This window comes from Tursiops truncatus, chromosome 13 (assembly GCF_011762595.2).
Source record: "Tursiops truncatus isolate mTurTru1 chromosome 13, mTurTru1.mat.Y, whole genome shotgun sequence".
Classification (NCBI taxonomy): Eukaryota; Metazoa; Chordata; class Mammalia; order Artiodactyla; family Delphinidae; genus Tursiops; species Tursiops truncatus.
The window spans coordinates 27,961,215-27,981,483 of NC_047046.1; the positions used below are offsets into that span (position 1 = coordinate 27,961,215).

The 20,269-nt window shown below is 40.8% G+C and overlaps 1 protein-coding gene across 3 annotated transcripts in view; it reads left to right on the plus strand.

Moving 5' to 3' along the window:
- Positions 1 to 20,269, plus strand: part of SPIRE1 (spire type actin nucleation factor 1) — a 206,946-nt gene that overhangs the window by 43,810 nt on the left and 142,867 nt on the right. The gene's annotated exons all lie outside the window — the stretch shown is intronic.

Here is a 20,269-nt window from a genome sequence, read left to right on the forward strand (position 1 = left end):
ATGTAGTGTGTCATAATAAATCTTTTAAATGTGTTGGACTCCTATGGAGTTGCCTGGGAGTAGGAAAAAATAGGGACTTGGAAAGTGTTTCAGCAAGATTGTTGATGAATTAAATGATTTGTCATTTGTATAAGTAGGTTTATTATTTTCTAATAATTTAAATAATTTAAAATTCTGATTGTGAAATTTAATGCAACTCCATGTGTCCCTTGCAGAAATTTCAGTGGTGACACTGAAATATGAGGGCAGCATTGATGAATTATGTATGTGTGGTGGTCTTTTCTGGAGCTGTTGCATCATACTTAATTAGGAGTCTTAGGTCTTTTGTTAATGGCAATGCCTAATTAAGGATTTAAGAAGTTATTTTTCTAATTTTATAATACATTTACATGTTGATGTAGGTTTTATTAAATTTTAATTGTTATTTTAAGTAAGATGTAAGATTCCTAAGGGATTATATTATATAATAAAGAAGCAAAAATAATTTATTCTTTTTTGCATTCAGAAGTTATTCAACGCATTTTATGTTTTCTGTTCAACTTGAGAAGTAGAAGTAATTTCTTCCAAATTAGCTGTAAAAATGATCAAGAACTTAATATTTTTATATTGTGACAATTTTTGATGTATTGTTCAATATGATATAAAGGATTGGGATTTGATTTGAGTCCAAAAATACAAGTTCTGTCTGTGGTTTCTGGTGTGCATCTTTCTAGCTATGTAATTTTGAGCAAGTAGTTTTTTGTCTCAGAACTTTGGCTTTCTTACTTATAAAATGTTAAAGATAATCTCTGTTAATCTCATGGGTTGTAAAATTTTAAAGTGATTATATAGGTGAAAAAGTTTTATAAACTCTAAAGACACTATTATCTACATCAGAATGATACAAATATAATCAGCATTCATCTGCATTTAGGTAATGAAATGTAAGGATTTTACATACAAGACATAGTCGTAAATCTCATTATTCTTACTATGTTTTGTTGCCATAAAATCAACATGGTTTTAACATTTTGTTTAGCACTTGCTTTGTATAGGAATGTCACTTCATGTTATCTCCTCTTTGATCCATAACTTGGATCACCAAAAGAATTGGAATCTAAACAGAACTCTCAGATTTTTTTTTTTTTTTTTGGTCTGTTTGGAGAGGGAAAATCATGAGAAAATAAAAAGTTCAGTGTGGGGCTTCCCTGGTGGCGCAGTCGTTGAGAGTCCGCCTGCCGATGCAGGGGACACGGGTTCGTGCTCCGGTCCAGGAAGATCCCACATGCCGCGGAGTGGCTAGGCCCGTGAGCCATGGCTGCTGAGCCTGCGCGTCCGGAGCTCCGCAATGGGAGAGGCCACAACAGTGAGAGGCCCGTGTACCGCAAAAAAAAAAAAAAAAAAGTTCAGTGTAATATTCAGTTTACAGAATGGGTTCAGGGTATTTTTTAGAGTAACAGTGGTCATTACCTCTGGGGAAGAGATTGGGATTGTGGATGGTGGTTTATCTATATTGCTTGGATTTGTTTTGAAATGAGAATGTCACTGTATATTACTTTGATAATTAAAATAATAAAAAGTAGGGGCAGTAGAGGGAGTGGGAAATTTTTCAAGAAGTTTGACTCCAGAGAAGGAGGAGATAGTTTAAGTAGGAAGTTTTGTTTTGTTTTGTTTTTTAGCTTGGGTAAGACCATACATTTGATGCTGGTAGTGGTAGAAAGGGGGCAGAGACAGAGAGAGAGGGGGATTTTGCAAAAATGTAAAACAATACCACCCCTTTCACTATTTTTTTTTTGAGTTTCTATAAAAACGTTACACATATTAACATATTTAATATTATTTTAAACAATTTTAATTTGAATGATTCAATCAAAATTTCTCAGTTTTATACAAATAGAACTACCATACGACCCAGCAATCCCACTACTGGGCATATACCCTGAGAAAACCATAATTCAAAAAGAGTCATGTGCCAAAATGTTCATTGCAGCTCTATTTACAATAGCCAGGAGATGGAAGCAACCTAAGTGTCCATCATCGGATGAATGGATAAAGAAGATGCGGCACATATATACAATGGGATATTACTCAGCCATAAAAAGAAACAAAATTGAGTTATTTGTAGTGAGATGGATGGACCTAGAGTGTCATACAGAATGAAGTAAGTCAGAAAGAGAAAAACAAATACCGTATGCTAACACATATATATGGAATCTAAGGAAAAAAAAAAAAGGTCATGAAGAACCTAGCGGTAAGACGGGAATAAAGACACAGACCTACTAGAGAATGGACTTGAAGATATGGGGAGGGGGAAGGGTAAGCTGTGACAAAGTGAGAGAGTGGCATATATACACTACCAAACGTAAAATAGATAGCTAGTGGGAAGCAGCTGCATAGCACAGGGAGATCAGCTTGGTGCTTTGTGACCACCTAGAGGGGTGGGATAGGGAGGGTGGGAGGGAGGGAGATGCAAGAGGGAAGAGATATGGGAACATATGTATATGTATAACTGATTCACTTTGTTACAAAGCAGAAAGTAACACACCATTGTAAAGCAATTATACTCCAATAAAGCTGTTAAAAATTTCTCAGTTTTAATTTCTAATACAATAAATGTTTGATAGGTTATAGCTCATATAAACAAAAACTCCTTGGACTCCCTGGTAATTTTTGAGTGTAAAAGGGGTCCTGAAACTAACTAGTTTGAGAACTGTTGGGCTGAGGCCTGAAGAGCAGAGATACTTCTTCCTGAGAAATGGAATTGGGGGTCGAGAGAGGTCAAACCAGAGCCCTAAGGTGGATGGTGGAAGGTGAGGAAAGTCGTGATATAGGGATGAAGCCAATCTGTTTTGAGAACGAGGGTCAGAACAGTGACTTCTAGAGCCTCTTTTCACCCTAAAATTGCTTTTCTGTTGAGAAAAGAGATTCCCTGTATCTCTTGTAAGTCAGAAGCCCCACGGGCCCTCTCTGGAGTTGGGTCCACTCCAGCCAGGGCTGCGAACCCCGGTGCATGTGGGAGGAGTGGGAAGGGGCCTCGACCACCGAGAGCACTTGGAGGCCCATGGCTCACGTGCGCCCAGCTTCTCCCTGGGAGGAGGGAGGGGCGCGCCTGAGCTCCGTCAGCGCCCCGTTTTCTTCGCTCTGGTCTTGTCCTAAGGCGACTCGTTGTACAAGGTCGAGCCTTGAGCGTGGAGCCGGTGAATGAACACAGTGGGGTCGTGGTCGTGGGAGCCGGTGAATGAACATGGTGGGGTCATGGTCATGGGAGCCGGTGAATGAACACGGCGGACGCTTGCGGCTTCTCGTGGGGGAGAAGGTCCGACTCCTGGCGAGGCTCCCAGACCCGAGGGGAGCCGCAGCCCCCTCACCTTTCCACGTGCCTGAAAGACGTGACTTGAAGTGTTTGACTGTTTTTTAATAGTTTTCTTAGTACATAAAAATCATATTATGGATTCTTTTCTAGTTTTACTGATAGTTCTCTTTTTAATACTTCACCTGTATTCACAAAAGCCAAGCGAAACTAGGACTTTAGAGAAAGCAAGGAGGCCATACATAGGCATTCAGTCAACTGTTATGGGATTTCGTACCTCAAGAATAGCTTAATGTTTATTAAAATCGGGTGTTTTTCCTTATTTCTCACTGTGTGGAAATTTGTTTTAATACACTGGATTATACGAGTATTTTCCAGCGTTTGAACTCATGAAAGGAAATCTTTCATGTAATTTGTTTTAAAAGATATGCAAAATTTTTACTTTAATAGGCAATTTAATTTTTTTTACAGCTTTGTTTCTATTTTTTGAAGATATAATTTACATACAGTAGAGTTTAAACTTTTTAGTTAAAATTATTCGAGTTTTGACAAACACCATCTACACAGTCAAGTTCAAGTTCCATCACCCCCCCCAGGTTCCCCCCCACTCCCCCTCTTGTCTTTCCCTCCCCAGCCCAAAACTCCTGGCAACCACTGATCTGTATTCTGTCCCTTTGGTTTTGAGGAGGACCTGCAAGGTAAATAGTGTGTTACTCTCCCTCGGCCTCGCCTCCCGGAATGGCTCACAGCTCATATTGGTAATTTATAAACTCTTGAGTGAAAAAAAACAACAAAAAAAGTCTTGAGTGACTGACCTGTACTTGGGATTTGCTTGTCAAGGAAGCAGTCCCAACCACAGTTTAGGGGAACTTTCACTCCCAGTTTACAAGTTTTTCCTTCTGCCATTATTTAAATAGTCTTGTGGGTTATATACTCTTATACTTGAAAAAAAGGCTAAGCACTTAAAAATACTAAAACATTTGGATTTTCAAGCATCTTAATTGAGACCTTTTCATTGTTTTTAGCTTTCCAAATTTCATCACATTCTGTCTTCTATTAACTACAGTTAATTATGTAGCACTCAGAGGCCCTTTCCCTTTAGCAGGCAAGAAGGTTAAATGAGTAACCAGGACAGTCCTGTTCTGTTCTCCTTGATGGATTTGCTGTATTTTAAGTGGAATTGGTTAAAGCATTATATAAAGTTAAATAACTTATGTCAATACTTTAATCTTGATAGAGCTAGTTTGTAAAAATCAGAGCATAGCGGAAAAATTTAAGCTTTACTGAGGGAAACTATGAAAAAGATTCATCTTCCCATCTTAGAAATAAAGTTCATGTGTACTGTATATAAGTACTTACTGTTTCATTCCCACATACATTTTTTTTTTTTTTTTTTTTTGCGGTACGCGGGCCTCTCACTGTTGTGGCCTCTCCCGTTGCGGAGCACAGGCTCCGGACGCGCCGGCTCAGCGGCCATGGCTCATGGGCCTAGCCTCTCCGTGGCACGTGGGATCTTCCCGGACCGGGGCACGAACCTGTGTCCCCTGCATCGGCAGGCAGACTCTCAACCGCTGCGCCACCAGGGAAGCCCCCCACATGCATCTTTAAAAAATACTTTAGAGCTTACTCTATGCTGAGTTACTGTTACAGGCATTAATTTAATTCTCACAACAAATTTATGAAGTGGATACTATTATTTGCATTTTGGAAATGAGAGCTAAAGTACGGAGAGGTTAAGTAACTTACCTAAGGCCGTATAGCCAGTATGTTGCAGAACCACATCTCTTCACCTTTCTTATGTTTGTGTTTATCCAGCCTTTATTTGTCTGCTGTGTGAGGCATATGCATAATGCTGATAATTAATTTTGTGCCCCACTGGGGACAGTGAAACTGTCCTTATTCTGTATATGCTTCTCACCTATGACTCTTTCAGTCCTGGCATTATGTAGCCCAGGAATATGTTTCTTTTGAATGGAAACCAGAAAAAGGAGTGAACGAACGCCAGCCACGAAACTCTAGCCCCATTGTTAGGTGAAGGGTCTGTACTGGAGTAATTTGTGAATTAGTCTGATTCTAAATTACTCAGAATGACTCAAGAATTACGCGGCATATCAATATTTTAACCTCCTGGGAAGTCAGACCTAGAATTAGTCTGCTTTGTGGGGAAACCCAAAGATTTTGAGAACGAGCCAAGAAATACATCATAGTTAGTATTTGGACTTACTGCATTCTGATTATGTACAGTTTTTGATAGAAACTGGGCTATGTGAAAAATTTTAATGTTTCCTGAGCAGCCTAAAATAAACTGCCAAAGGTAGTATGTGGGTGTTTGCTGCTTTAACGCAGAGTATAATACGAAAAAAATATCCATTTTGTCTTCAGCTAAATCAGCCCCCTGTACTTTGATTTTACTTCTGGCTCATGTAGAGTCATGGTGATAGCTGGATGAGTAATCTCTCTTTTAATTGACATTTGATAGCCCTCAGTTAATTTCAAATGTAACTAAAAAATTAACATGAAAGAAGTATGTAATATCTTTACAAAAATATTTGCATCAGCTTTAGCTGCATAGTGAGCCTTTTTTAAAAAATTTAATTTATTTTTGGCTGTGTCGGGTCTTCGTTGTTGCGCGTGGGCTTTCTCTAGTTGTGGTGAGTGGGAGCTACTCCTTGTTGCAGAGTGCAGGCTTCTCATTGTGGTGGCCTCTCGTTGCGGAGCATGGGCTCTAGGCATGTGGGCTTCAGTAGTTGCAGCACGCGGGCTCAGTACTTGTGGCTTGCGGGCTCTAGAGCGCAGGCTCAGTAGTTGTAGCGCAGGCTCGGTAGTTGTGGCTCATGGGCTTAGTTGCTGCACGGCATGTGGGATCTTTCCGGACCAGGGCTCGAACCCGTGTCCCCTGCATTGGCAGGCGGATTCTTAACCACTGCACCACCAGGGAAGTCCCGAGCCTGTTTTGTGTGATTGTGAAAATAGTATTTGATACCAAACTTAGTAAATCTAGGAATATCTAGCAGAAACAACAAGGTATTACTATCACATCTGCCCTTTTATTGGAAGGCATTGTCTGATCTTAAACCTTGATTTAAGGGTTTATAAACAGGATTGTGTGATAAGTTAAAATGATGATACGTGTTCTTTAAAAGGATTGGAAGAGTAAGTTCAAATTAACTGCTGGTAATAACAGCATTTTCTCCTTGATCAGCAGGCTAGAAGGAAGAGGAAGTATACTCACATTCCGCTTCCTGTCTTTTTGGATTAAAGAATCCAAACATGCCTAAATTTACACAGCCATTTGATTGACGTTAACTTATATGGTCTGGAAATCGGTTTGTGTGCCCTCAGAGTAAATTGTGTCTACCTTTGAGTTGTTACTTCTGAGTGTCAGTACTAATGGAGGTTGGTAGTGAGATATTGATGATGTGATTTCATGTATCATCAGATGTAGACTGGCGGCATCATGAAAGCTCCTCTATCTCTCTCTCCTCTGCCCCCTCATTCCCATCGCTCCCTTCTCTTCTCACTCTATCTCAGATAATATTATCAAAATGGCCTTCTGTGGTACAGTCATACATGTCGTAAATACAGGGGACATTTGTGGAGCCCTACATCAAGGACACCCTACATCAAGGACACAGGACAAAAATTCTGGAATTAACCAAGCCCCCATAGCAACTGCTGCCATGGGCTCTCCTAATCTAAACCGGACAGCCCCATGACTCCATATTAGGCAAAATAATCACCATGTAGTAACGTTGTAGCATCCTGACCAATCACCTAATGCCATCCTGACAGCAGGAGTTTTCTTTGTCTTGAGGCTGTAAAAGTTGGCTACCAGCCCACAAAGGGGGTCAACTTCCCTGGCTACCAGGAAGTCAGCCCGCTCTTCTTGCAGCGACCCTTTAAGGCCTGCTGTTCTTACAGTGACCTTCTCTTTAATAAACTCTGTCTTCCTTACATTCTGCCTTGTGTCTGGAAATTCTTTTCCAACCTGCACTTGGACCACAACATTGTTTGACCATAGGACACAAAATTTATAACAAGTAGTGTTCCTTTGTGTAGTTTTTACTATATTTGAAGACCAGTGACAGTTGTACTCTATGTATGTCTCACAAAGGGTTTCAGAGTAACCAAATTATCTGGGAGTAAACACTTTATTCTTGAAGGAACAGAAAGTTTACCTTTCAGGTAACTTAAGCACTTCTAAGTACTTTGATAATTGAGTAGAAAGTTTTCTTAATAATTTGCCTTAAAAAATAATAATTTGCCTTATCCAGGGGCCATATCAATCTGCCTTAATGAATAGTTTAAATTTTAAATGTTTTTAATATGATAAAATAGAAATTTTCAACACAGATAATACAATGCTGATAGTATCAAAGTGGAAAGGAGCTAGATTTTTTTTTAAATTTATTTATTTTATTTTATTTTATTTATTTTTGGCTGCATTGGGTCTTCGTTGATATGCTTTCTCTAGCTGTGGCGAGCGGGGGCTACTCTTCGTTGTGGTGCGCGGGCTTCTCGTTGCTCTGGCTTCTCTTGTTGCGGAGCACAGGCTCTAGGCGCGTGGGCTTCAGTAGTTGTGGCACGTGGGCTCGGTAGTTGTGGCTCGCGGGCTTTAGAGCGCAGGCTCAGTAGTTGTGGCGCATAGCCTTAATTGCTCCGTGGCATGTGGGATCTTCCTGGACCAGGGCTCGAACCCGTGTCCCCTGCATTGGCAGGCTGATTCTTAATCACTGCGCCACCAGGAAAGTCCAAAGGAGCTAGATTTTTATTTCCTTTTCAAAGTACCTTTCTTTATAGAAATTATGTTAGCTTGTTGTATTTTGTACCACAGGCAGATACAGAGAAGGAAGTAAAAATAACTTCATACCCTACCATCTAGTTGTAATGACTGTTTAGAATACTCTTCTAGACATTTCTTCCCATATATACCTAATAAAGTTGACTTATTCTTTGAGCACCTTTCTGTGCTACTCTTAGGGATACGTGCATCTTTGTGTAAATGACAAACTTGGCTTTAAGGAGTTAGCCAGGCTGATGGAAAGGGTTTGGATATGGAGTGGAACTTTCCAGGCAAAAGGACATCATAGTGAGGACTCAGAGAGCAAGCTTGTTGAAACTGACAGACAACAGGATGTCAACATGGAGAGTGTGAGGGGGAAGGTATAGGAAATGGAGGCAGACAAGTGGTGCCAGGTCTTAGAGGCTGTATTAAAGATTGGATGTAGATCCAGTGTCTCTTCAAGGGAAAAATCATTTCCTTCCGAAATTTTCTTCTGTTTCATTACAGTCATTCTTATTTTGCTATGTATCTTCATTTGCTTGTAGTTAGGAGGGGTATCGTTTTTATGCATTCACATTTCATCAGTTAAAGCATCATTTAATTAAATTGTTTTTGTAGTCACATAAGTAGAGTTGTATGAATAGGTTTGGGACCAGACTCAACTGACCTGTGGTAAACGTTCAGCTCCCCTACCTGGTGACCTAAGAGTAGCTAGCCTGTTCATGGCCAGTAGTTGTCACAGAGATCAGTCAGTATGGTCTCTAGAGGACTGGGGAGTGTGAGATGGGTAAGTCAGCTAGATAGAGGCTGACTAAGAGAGCTTCTGCGGTTCAGTGTGGTGTCTCTTGGCATCTTCCCTAAATTTTGTAGAGATTTTACTGTATTTGGCAGATATTGTAAGACATATTTAAAAGAAAAGCCTGTTAGCAGTAAAATTGATGTTGTGATAATTACCTAATTTCTTTTGATGATGATGTTTCTTAATTTTTTGTGAGAGGTTTATTGAAATGTAATTCACAAATGGTCGGTACAAGTTAAACGACCATTTAACGTGTGTGATTCATTAGCTTTTGTTATATTCACAGAATTATGCAGCCATCACCACAATCACTTTTAGAACATTTTTGTCACCTCTAAAAGAAATCTGTTACCCTTTAGCTATCATCCTCCATCTTCCCACTTCCCCTAGCAACCACTAATTTACTTTCTTTCACTATAGATTTGTCTGCTCTGGACATTCCATGTAAGTGAATCATAATATGTGGTCTTTTGTGACTGACTGTGATTTTCACTTAACATAATGTTTTCAGTCTTCATCTGTGTTATAGCATGTATCAATACTTCACTCCTTTTTAGTTCTGAATATTCAACTGTATGGATAAACCATATTTTGTTTTTACCCATTCATTAGTTGGTGGACATATAAGTCATTTCCACCATTTGGCCATTATGTGTAACACTCCTATAAACATTTCTGTACAGGTTTTTGTGTGGATGTAAGTTTTTATTTCTCTTGGATATATACACAAGAGCAGAATTTGTTGGGTCAACTGGTAACTCTGTGTTTTAACTTTTGAGGAACTGCCACGTTGCACCAGCAGTGTATGAAAGTTTTGGTTTTTCCACATCCTCGCTGACACTCCTTATCATCTGACTTCCGTTCTAGCCATCCTAGTGGGTGTGAAATGGCATCTCGTGGTATGGATTTGCATTTCCCTGATGACTGATGATGTTGAGCAGAGCATGTTTTCATGTGCTTATTGGACATTTGTACATCTTTGTAGAAATGTCTGTTTGGATCCTTTGCCCATTTTTTAATTGGGTTATTTGTCTTTTTATTATTGAGTCGTAATAGTTCTTTATATATTCTAGAGACAAGTTCCTTGTCAGATACATGATTTGCAGCTATTTTCCCCTATTCTGTGAGTTTTCTTTTCATTTTTTTAATGGTATCCTTTCAAGCACAAAAGTTTTTAATTTTGATGAAGACCAGTCTTCTGTTTTTTCTTTCTCGTTTGGTGGCGTATCTAGAAGTGCATTGCTAGGGACTTCCCTGGTGGTCCGGTGGTTAAGACTCCGTGCTTCCACTGCAGGGGGTGTGGGTTTAATCCCTGGTCGGGGAATTAAGATCCTGCATGCCGTGTGGCACAGCCAAAAATAAATAAAGAAAAATTAATTTTTACATATGGTATGAAGAGTCCAACATCATTCTTTTGCATGTGGATATCCAATTGTTCCAGAGCTATAGTTTCTTTTTTTTTTTGCAGTATGTGGGCCTCTCACTGTTGTGGCCTCTCCCGTTGCGGAGCACAGGCTCCGGACGCGCAGGCCCAGCGGCCATGGTTTACGGGCCCAGCCACTCCGCGGCATGTGGGATCTTCCCGGACCGGGGCATGAACCCGTGTCCCCTGCATCGGCAGGCAGACTCTCAACCACTGCGCCACCAGGGAAGCCCCAGAGCTATATCTTGAAGAAACTATTTTTCTTCATTGAATGATCTTGGTACCCTTGTCAAAAATCAGTTGACCTGATGTGATTATAAATGGGATTGTTTTCTTAATTTTGTTTTTGGATTGTTCACTGTAAATATTTAGAAGTGCAATTTATTTTTGTATAATGATCTTGTATCCTGCAATCTTGCTGAACTCATTTATTAGTTTTAGTACTTTCTTAGTAGATTCCCTAGGTTTTTCTATGTAAGAGATCATGTCATCTGTGAATAGAGAGCTTTTCTTCTTCACTTCCAATATGGATGTCTTTTATTTCATTTTCTTGCTGTTTTTTTTTTTAAAGGCTTTTTGAAAAAGATTAATTATTTTGGCTGCATTGGGTCTTCGTTGCTGTGCGCAGGCTTTCTCTAGTTGCGGTGAGCAGGGACTACTCTTCGTTGTGATGCGCGGGCTTCTCATTGTGGTGGCTTCTCTTGTTGCGGAGCATGGGCTCTAGGCGTGTGGGCTCAGTAGTCGTAGCTTGCGAGCTCCAGAGCACAGGCTCAGTAGTTGTGGTGCATGGGCTTAGTTGCTCTGCGGCATGTGGGATCTTCCCGGACCAGGAATTGAACCCGTGTCCCCTGCATTGGCAGGCAGATTCTTAAACGCTGCTCCACCAGGGAAGTCCCTTGCTGTTTCTTTTTAAAAATTGTTTTTATGGAACTCAGAGTCAGAGGGTGGAGTAATCCCCCAAACTCTTTAAGTAATTTACTTCAAATCTGTTTTATGAGAGAATATTTAAATGTTTGAATGCTAAATCAGAGACTTTTGAAATAATCTTTATATAATTTATATTTCAAGTAGAAATATAAACTTTTGTGTGTTGAAACATAGTTTGGCCTAGTATGACTGAATTTTGAGCTGTTTTTTGTTTCCCCTTAGGATCATTTTCTGTTTAGAGTATCAACTTTATTGCAAGAGTACTTTATAGAATATAAGTTTAAAAGGTATGTATGGCTTTCCAGTGAGGAGTTGGTGCCTGACTTTACTTGTTGCACTCCCATGTTTTTATTCAGAGGTTTTTTGTTTTTGTTTTTTTAATTAATTAATTAATTTTTGGCTGCGTTGGGTCTTCGTTGCTTTGCACGGGCTTTCTCTAGTTGCAACGAGTGGGGGCTACTCTTCATTGCGGTGTGCGGGCTTCTCATTGTGGGGGCTTCTCTTGTTGCAGAGCATGGGCTGTAGGTGTGCAGGCTTCAGTAGTTGTGGCACACGGGCTTAGTAGTTGTGGCTTGCGGGCTTTAGAGTGCAGGCTTAGTAGTTGTGGCGAATGGGCTTAGTTGCTCCGCGGCATGTGGGATCTTCCTGGACCAGGGCTCGAACCTGTGTCCCCTGCATTGGCAGGCGGATTCAGAACCACTGCGCCACCAGGGAAGTCCCAGAGCTTGTGTTTTAATACATAAATAAGTAAATAATTTGGTTAGGGTTACATGAACATGGCAAAAATGAGAACAGTGGATACATGCTTTGGACACAAATATTCCCTCTTTACTCTAGAGGCAATAGTACTTGATTTCTTAAACTTATTTATATAAATTTGGCTTTATTAAACTCGGAATTTTATTTTTTCCTTCTGCATGGTTAATAAAATTAGGTAGTTAATTCCAACATAATAAAAAGGAGCAAAACAATTATTTGGTACTTTTCTTATTAAGGTATTTTCAAATATATTATTCTATTACTGTTATACAGCTTACACAGGGAAAGAAATTGAATAAATTAATTAAAAATGGATCCACAACCTGTAATTGTGAAATGGGCCCAGGGTCTCATGATATTGGGCCAGTAGGTATGGCCTGTAATTATGACTGTCAGGTATTGTTAGAAGTGTCCCCTGTTGTTTTTGCAGGAGTCTTTGTTACCAGATCTGATTTTAACTTGGGAAGGGAGGAAAGCAGAATGCTTACAGGAAAGGAGCTGGCAAAAACATTGAAGGAGATTGTGACCTTAAAGTTTTTATTTAAACAGCTTGTTGTTTTCTGTTTTAAATTCCTTTGTTCTGAAAGGGACACAGGTCCTTTTAAGAATGGGAAATGGGAAAATTCTGCAACCCATGACAAGCTGTAAAAGGTTGCTAAGGAGATTCTGATGAGAAGGGGTAGTATTTAGATGATCTGTTACTGAGCTCTGACTTTAAAGGGAGGAAATGAAAGGAGGAGGGTGCTTTTATTTCACTCCTTTTAACTTTTAGGAAGCATGCAAAAGCAAGAATCTTCTTTTTCCTTAAACACAGAATCACTTGGTTTGGATTAAATTAATTTGTGTGGTGTTAACATTATATTTTAAAATATTTAAGTATAGGACATTGAAAAAAGTGCGCAGATTTTTAGGTTGTAGCTTGATAAATTTTTACAGATAGTGATAATATTGTATTTTAATGTCACTTAAATGTACTCTATTATATATGTCTTTGAAGAATATTATCTTAAAATGTTCGATTTCAAGTGACCATCAAAGTGATAATTTCAAAGTATTACAGATTTTTATTTTCTGTTTTTAATTGCATGTTGCATTCCCCCACATTCTTTCCCAGTCTCCTGCTTGTTAAAACAAAAACTACGGGAAGAATTTCTTCCAGGAAGGAAGCAACCATTCTGTTTGGAACTTGTTTAGAGCAGTGCTGTCCAATAGAAATATAACGGGGGACCACATATGTAATTTTAAATGTTCTAGTAGCCACATTAAAAAATAAAATGAAACAGGTGAAATCAGTTTTTATAATATATTTTATTTAACCCACTATTTCTGAATTATCATGTCAACGTGTAATCAATATGAGAATTATTAATGAACTATTTTGTATCTTTTTTTCATACTAAGTCTTTCAAATCTGGTGTGTATTTTGCTTCAGCACTTCTCAGTTTGGGCTAGCCACACTTCAAGTGCTCAATAGCCACATTTGGTTAAAGAAATAGGGAGAAGAAGGAATGGAAATATTTAAGAAATGAGAAATTTGAAAGGACCAGAATAGTTTTAGTTCTGAATTATCTTTAAAAAATCATGAGGCTTAGTGGGGAGGCAGTAACAGAATGTTGAAGGGCTTGATTAAATCTTGGTAAAACAGTAGATGCCTATTCTCAGATATACTGAGTAGATTCTAGGTAGGCAAGGGGGAGAGAGATTCCAGGCATGAATAACTGTGCTAATGAAGTGATTTCAGGGGCACCTGAGTCACAGAGTTGATTACCAAGCGCTTGAAGAAGCTATTGGAGACTAAAGTCCTTTTTCAACAAACATTTCTTGAGCACCTGCTGTGTCTAGGCTGTCTTCTAGGATTTGGGATACACCAGTGAACAAAACAGACAAAAATCTTGGCCCTCAAATATTTGCATTATACTAGGGGTAGACAGAAAATAAATATGATAAATAAGTGAACTATAGTATGTAGAAGGTTATGAGTGTGTTGGAGAAAATTAATATAGAAAACTGTGATGGGGAGCATGGTGGTAGTAGTGATGGTGGTAGGTTTGCATTTTTTAACAAGGTGATTAGAATGGACCTCCCAAAATGGTTACAAATGAGCAAAAGCTTGAAGGAAGTAAGGGAGGAAGTATCTAGGTATCTGGGGAAGAGCATTTCAGACAGAGTGAACAGTTCTGCTCCGGTCTGAAGGTGGGAGAGTATCTGCTGAGCTCCTGTGGTAGCAGGAGGCCATTGTGGTGGGAGCAGAGAGGAATGGGGTACCAGATCACCAAGGTAGTGCTTCTCCGACCTTAACATGTATACAACCCCCCTAAGGATCTTGGTAAAATTTAAATTCTGATTTGGTTGGTTTTGAGTGGAGCCAGAGATAACAAACTCTCAGGTGCTGCTCCTGCTGATGTTAGGACCACACTTTGATTAGCAAGGATGTAGGGCCTTAAAGGCCATTGTAGGACTATGTAAATGTGAGACTTTTGAGATCACCAAAGGAACGAGGGTAGACAGAAAAGAGAAGGGACTAAGGGCTGAGCCCTGGAATACCCCAACATTAAGAGGGTGGAGAGACAAGGAGGAACCAGTGAAGAAGCCTCAGAAGAAGTGACCAGAAAAGTAGGAGGAAAACCATGTGAGGGTCGTGTCCAGGACACCGAGTAACTAAAGCACATCTAGGAGGAGGAAGTGGCCTACTGTATGAAATGCTGTCTAACAGGTAGGTGAGATGAGAACTAGGAATTGGTTATTGAGTTTGACAGTGTGGTGGTTGCTGACAGGCAGAGTTGGTGTAGTGGTGTGGGGGCAAAAGTCATACTGCAGTGAGTTTAAAAGAGAAAGGAAAGAAATTGGAGACAGTAAATAAAGGCAACTTATTGAGGCATTTTCCTGTAAACTGTGGGTATATCAGTTAATCTACTCCATAACAAATAACTCTGAAACTTAGTGGTTTAAAACAACAAACATTTGCTCTCTCACCATTCCTGTGGGTCAGGAGTGGCTTATCTGAGTGCTCTGGCTCGTGTTTCTCAGGAGGTTTAGTCAGGATATTGGCCAGGGTTGCGGTCATCCTAGGGCTCAGCTGGGGGTTGGGGAGGGCCTCTGCTTCGACTATGGCTCCCTCACACAGCTGCTGGCGGGGGCCTCAGTTCCTCACCGCATGGCCTTCTCGTAGGCAGCACGGTGGCTGGCTTCTTGCAGAGAGTGTGACCCAAGATCGAGAAGCTAGAATGTCTTTGATGCCCTAGCCTTAGAAGTCACATTCTGTCACTTGTACTGTTTTCTGTTGGTCCTGTGGACACAGTGTGGGAGGCACTACATGAGAGAATAGGTGCCAAGTGTGGGGACTATCAGGGGCCACCTGGGAGTCTGGCTAACCCGGCAAGCGTTAGGAGAGTTAGGACGATAGCTGGAGAGGAAGGTGGGATCCCAGAGAGTTCTTAGTTTTTGTTTTATTTTTGTATTGATAAAAGAAGTAACAGCATATTTGTATGTTGATCCAGGAATGATCCAGTATACAAAGGAAGACTGTTGATGCAGAATAGGACGGAGAATTGCTGGCGAATTATCCTTGAGGGTGGGAGCTAGAGCACAAGTGAAGGACTTGGGAATCGGCGTCACACAGGTTGAGGACAGTCCATGTGGAGTAACAGGAGGGAAGACAGAGTCTGTGTGTATGGGGGGTGTTCAAAGGCAGTTAGACGTGATGGCAGGGTGTTTGTGGACGTGCTCTTCTGATGACTTCAGCCCTCGCAGTGACATGAGCATCAGGGTCCTTCTTGGCGTGTGGGCATGGGAGAGGAGGAGGGGAGATAGTCAGCTGGGACAGTGGGAGAGTCCATGGGCTAAGGAAATGTTGGTGGCTTCTGGGCTGCATTAGCCAGCCACATGAGAGGAAGAATTGTAAATTTAAATAAATTTAAAGCAAGATCAGTCCGTATAGTTTTCTGTTTTGCTCCAGCCACATTCATTTGTCAAAGGTAGGTGAAGAGTGGGGTTTAACCAGTGTGTGGTGTAGTCAAAGGAGGTGAGGGAGAGTGAAAAGAACATAGGATCAATGGATTGGAGATCCTGGTGGGGTCAAAAGATTATTCGAGTCAGATCCTAGAGGGAATGAACTAGAAAGCTAGAAGGAGGTTGTCAAAGAAAGGGACCCTTGAGATGGAGGTGATGGAAAGTTGCACTTATTGGTAATGAGGGAGTCCGGGGTATTGCCACTGCAGTGGGTGGCACAGAAACGAGAGGCCAGGGTGTGGAAAGGTCCTGTTAACTTCACCAAGAGTTGAGGGAGGAGAAGGACAGTGAAGCCACAGGTCACGTCCTGGCACTGTGCGGGGTACAGTCACAGATGAGAGCAGCGAGGAGGGCAGGTGTGGTCTGGGACAGAAGAGGCAAAGCTGGGGAGCTTTGAGGGGGAGTCAGGGAGATGGGCGAGGAGGCACTGTGAGAAGCAAGGAGGACATCTTCTCAATTCCAGGCCCAGTGATTTGAGAATTATTACAGAAAGGCCAGCCAGGACCAGCACTGCCCCTGGGGAGATTCAGGCTTAGGTTAGAGCAAGAAGGGGAAGGGGGAGCGTTCAGAGAAATTGAAGATACAGGGAACCCTTAGTTGTGCACAACGGAAGGATTTCAAGAGTTGGGGAAGGGTGGGCCCAGGCCTAGAAGAGGGGACCATGGAGCCTTGTGGGATGCAAGGTGGGGAGGTGGGTCACGGGCGCCTGTGGCTTCTGTCCCCGTTGCCATCAGTGGGGACACAGGCAGGGTGGTCTTAGTGCTGGTGCAGGTCTCAGGGCAGATGAGGTGTAGGGCGGTGGGCTCTGGAGAGGAGTGCGTGGGGCTACCTGTGATGCCAGCAGGTGGGAGACCCTGACTTCTCCCTGGCAGTGGAGCAGGCAACTGCTTAGGGAAAAAAAGGCAACAACCCTTCTCACCTGGGTAATGACTGGGAGAGATGGGGGGAAAGCAAGTCAGACTTCAGTACTTGAATTTGCTGTGTTGGTGAACTGGCTCTCAAAACAAAACAAAACAACACTGATTTCTGTGGTCTAGATACTGCCACTTGGCCAATTTTAAGCTATCAGAAGTTTAACCAGCCAGCTTGCAAAATTCTGAAATTCTGCCCCCGGGCTCCAGATTAGTCCCGGGCTCTGGACTCTGCAGCTTGCCGTGCACTGTAGGGCTGACTCCGTGTCTTCTCTTTAAAATCATTTCGCCCCATTTGGGAGCTTTGGAGTTAGGCAGGCCTGGAACTAGTACTAATCCTCAATTTTGCTTCTGTATAGCCCCTAACCTTAGTGAGCCCCAGTTTCCTGTCAGTAAACTGATGATATTACCACCTGTCCCTGGGGTGGTTGTAAGGATTAGAGATCAGATAGGAAAAGTGCCTAGGACAGCTTCTGGCATGGCAGATACTATTGCTATTATTATTATTGTCATCACCTTAATGTAAAACTTTGTTAAAAGGAATTCACAAACCAGATTATATACTGCATTTTCATATGCAAACATAGGAGTAGAGATTGCAGTTAATGTTTTGGAGAGCAATTTATCATTGAAGAGCATGGGTTTAATCCATTAATTATATTTCTAGGAACTTTTTCAAAGGAAATAACTCTGAATGTGTGCAAAAATGTAGCAAGAAGATATTTATTTGCAGCACTTTTTAAAATAATTTATTTTATATTGGAGCATAGTTGATTAACAATGTTGTATCAGTTTCAGGTGTACAGCAAAGTGATTCAGTTATAATGCAGCACTTTTTATAAGAGAGAAAAGTTAGCATCTGTCTAGCTGTCTCACTGTTGTGCAAGAGAAGACTCTACATTATTAAAAACAAATGGATGGAATAGAATTGTTTATGTGAAAAGATGGTCCATTATGGTATAAAACAGGTTATCAAATAGTAGGTACCAAATGATCCAATTTTTATTAACAAATATGAACAGGACAAATATAATGAACTGTTAATAGTGAGATATAGATATATATATAATATTCTTTTATTTTTTAATGTTGAAATATATATTTTTTAAATTAGGAATTATGCTTCCATTTATTGGGTCAGATCATAAGTGTTTTCCATTAAAAAATTTTTTTCATTGAAGTATAGTTGATTTACAATGCTTTAGTTTCTGGTGTACAGCAAAGTGATTCATTCATATATATATTCTTTTTCATATTCTTTTCCTTTATGGGTTATTATAAGATAATGAATATAGTGCCCTGTGTTATACAGTAGGACTTTGTTGTTTATCTGTTTTATATATAGTAGTTTGTATCTACTAATCCCAAACTCCTAATTTATTCCCCCCCTTCCCCTTTGGTAACCATAAGTTTGTTTTCTATGTCTGTGAGTCTGTTTCTGTTTCATAGATAAGTGCACTTGAATCATATTTTAGATTCCACATGTAAGTGGTATATGGTATTTGTCTTTCTTTGTCTGACTTCACTTAGTATGATAATCTCTAGGTCCATCCTGTAATGTTCCTTTAGATTGCTTGTATTTTCCAAGATTTCTTTTTTTTTTGGCGGTACGCGGGCCTCTCGCTGTTGTAGCCTCTCCTGTTGTGGAGCACAGGCTCCGGACGCGCCGGCTCAGTGACCATGGCTCACGGGCCTAGCCGCTCCGCGACATGTGGGATCTTCCCGGACCGGGGCACGAACCCATGTTCCCTGCATCGGCAGGCGGACTCTCAACCACTGTGCCACCAGGGAAGCCCCCGAGATTTCTAATGGATATATTTTGCTTTTGTAATAAGAAAAGAGACATCATGGATATATGTTGGGGTGGAGAGTAGGTATGTGAGGTGAACATACATTTGCTTTCTTACTAGTTCTGAGTGACTTGAGCATTCTGCACCATTTGTCCAAACTCAGACCCAGTCCTGTGACTAAGCCCAGGATGAGCAGGGAAGGCAATAAGCCATGCTCATTGCCTTAGAGCCTGGCCACAAGTCAGCGATAGTGTAGTAGATTCCCATAAAATTCAGTGTCTTTAGGGATTTCAATGATTTTCACTAGGAGAGAAAATCGAAATAGGGTTGAGGTGGAAAGCATCTGACAAGGTGACCCAAAAGAAAAAAATGTGAGACATAGGGGAAAGTTAGCAGTTGCAGGCCATCCTAAAAAGATGAACTGCAATTTCTTTTAAAGACTTTCCAGGAATATTGTTGAATTAGCACAATCCATTTTCAAGAAACAGGACCTTGTGATTGTCACAAGTTACTCAAGCAATTAGAAACCAGGAAATTTGATCTTATGTAAACCAGTACATGAGTCACACAGTCAAACAAATATAGTAACAAAGCTGAGAGATCCCGTGTGGTTCTTATACCAGATGACTTCTCAGATAACTGAAATATTTTCTGCAGTTTGTTTACCTTGAGCTAAGTAAAAAGCAAGTTGCGTGTCCTAACAAAGTTATCTTTTATCCCATTGTTCAGCAGGTACGAGAGTAAGTCAGGTTTTTAATTATGTGTAGAGTACTAATAAAAGGGAACATTAACACTGTTAACTGTAAAAGTCAGGTAATTATAGGGAGAAAATAATTTACTGGTTTTAGTAAAATAAGCAGCCCTGGAAAGGAGCTAGACCAGGAAAGTAGCCCCTGAGCTAGGGAGGCGCAGAGACACCCTCTCCCCCTGCCCTCCCACTCCCTCCTCCCTCTTTCTTTCTCCTTCTCTCCCTCCTCCCTCTCTCCTTGTACCTCTTTCCTTTTCCTTCTTTCTACAAGAAAGCACCTACCCTGTGCTAGACACTGTTTTAGGCTTTGAGAGTATAACAATGGGCAAGACAGACAAAAACCTCTGCTTGTGTGGATTCACATTCTATTGTTTATAGATAACATGCAAATAAATGTATATAAAATAATATATGGTATTAAGAGCTATGAAGGAAAATAAAGGAGGGCAAGGGAATAGAGCATAAGTGGGCAAGGGGGTGGAGTGGACAGAGAAGAGAAGGGTATATTGTAGGAGTGAAGGTCTCTTTCATGGTGACATTTGAGCAGAGATCTGAATGATGTGAGGGAATAAGCCAGGCAGAAGAAAAAGCAAGTGTGAAGGCATTGTACAGAGAGGTACCCAGGTGGTCACAGAACATCAAGGAGGCCAGTGTGGCTCGGGGAGGTGGTGGGTGAGGTCAGCCAGGTAGCAGCTGACCAGATCATGCAGGGCCCTGTCAGCCACAGTGAGCATCCACAGAGTATGTGGAAACCACTGGAGAGCTTTGTTTATTACAGCAACTAGTACTGCTCTCACTAATACAGATACTGACATATCTATTCAACAGAGAT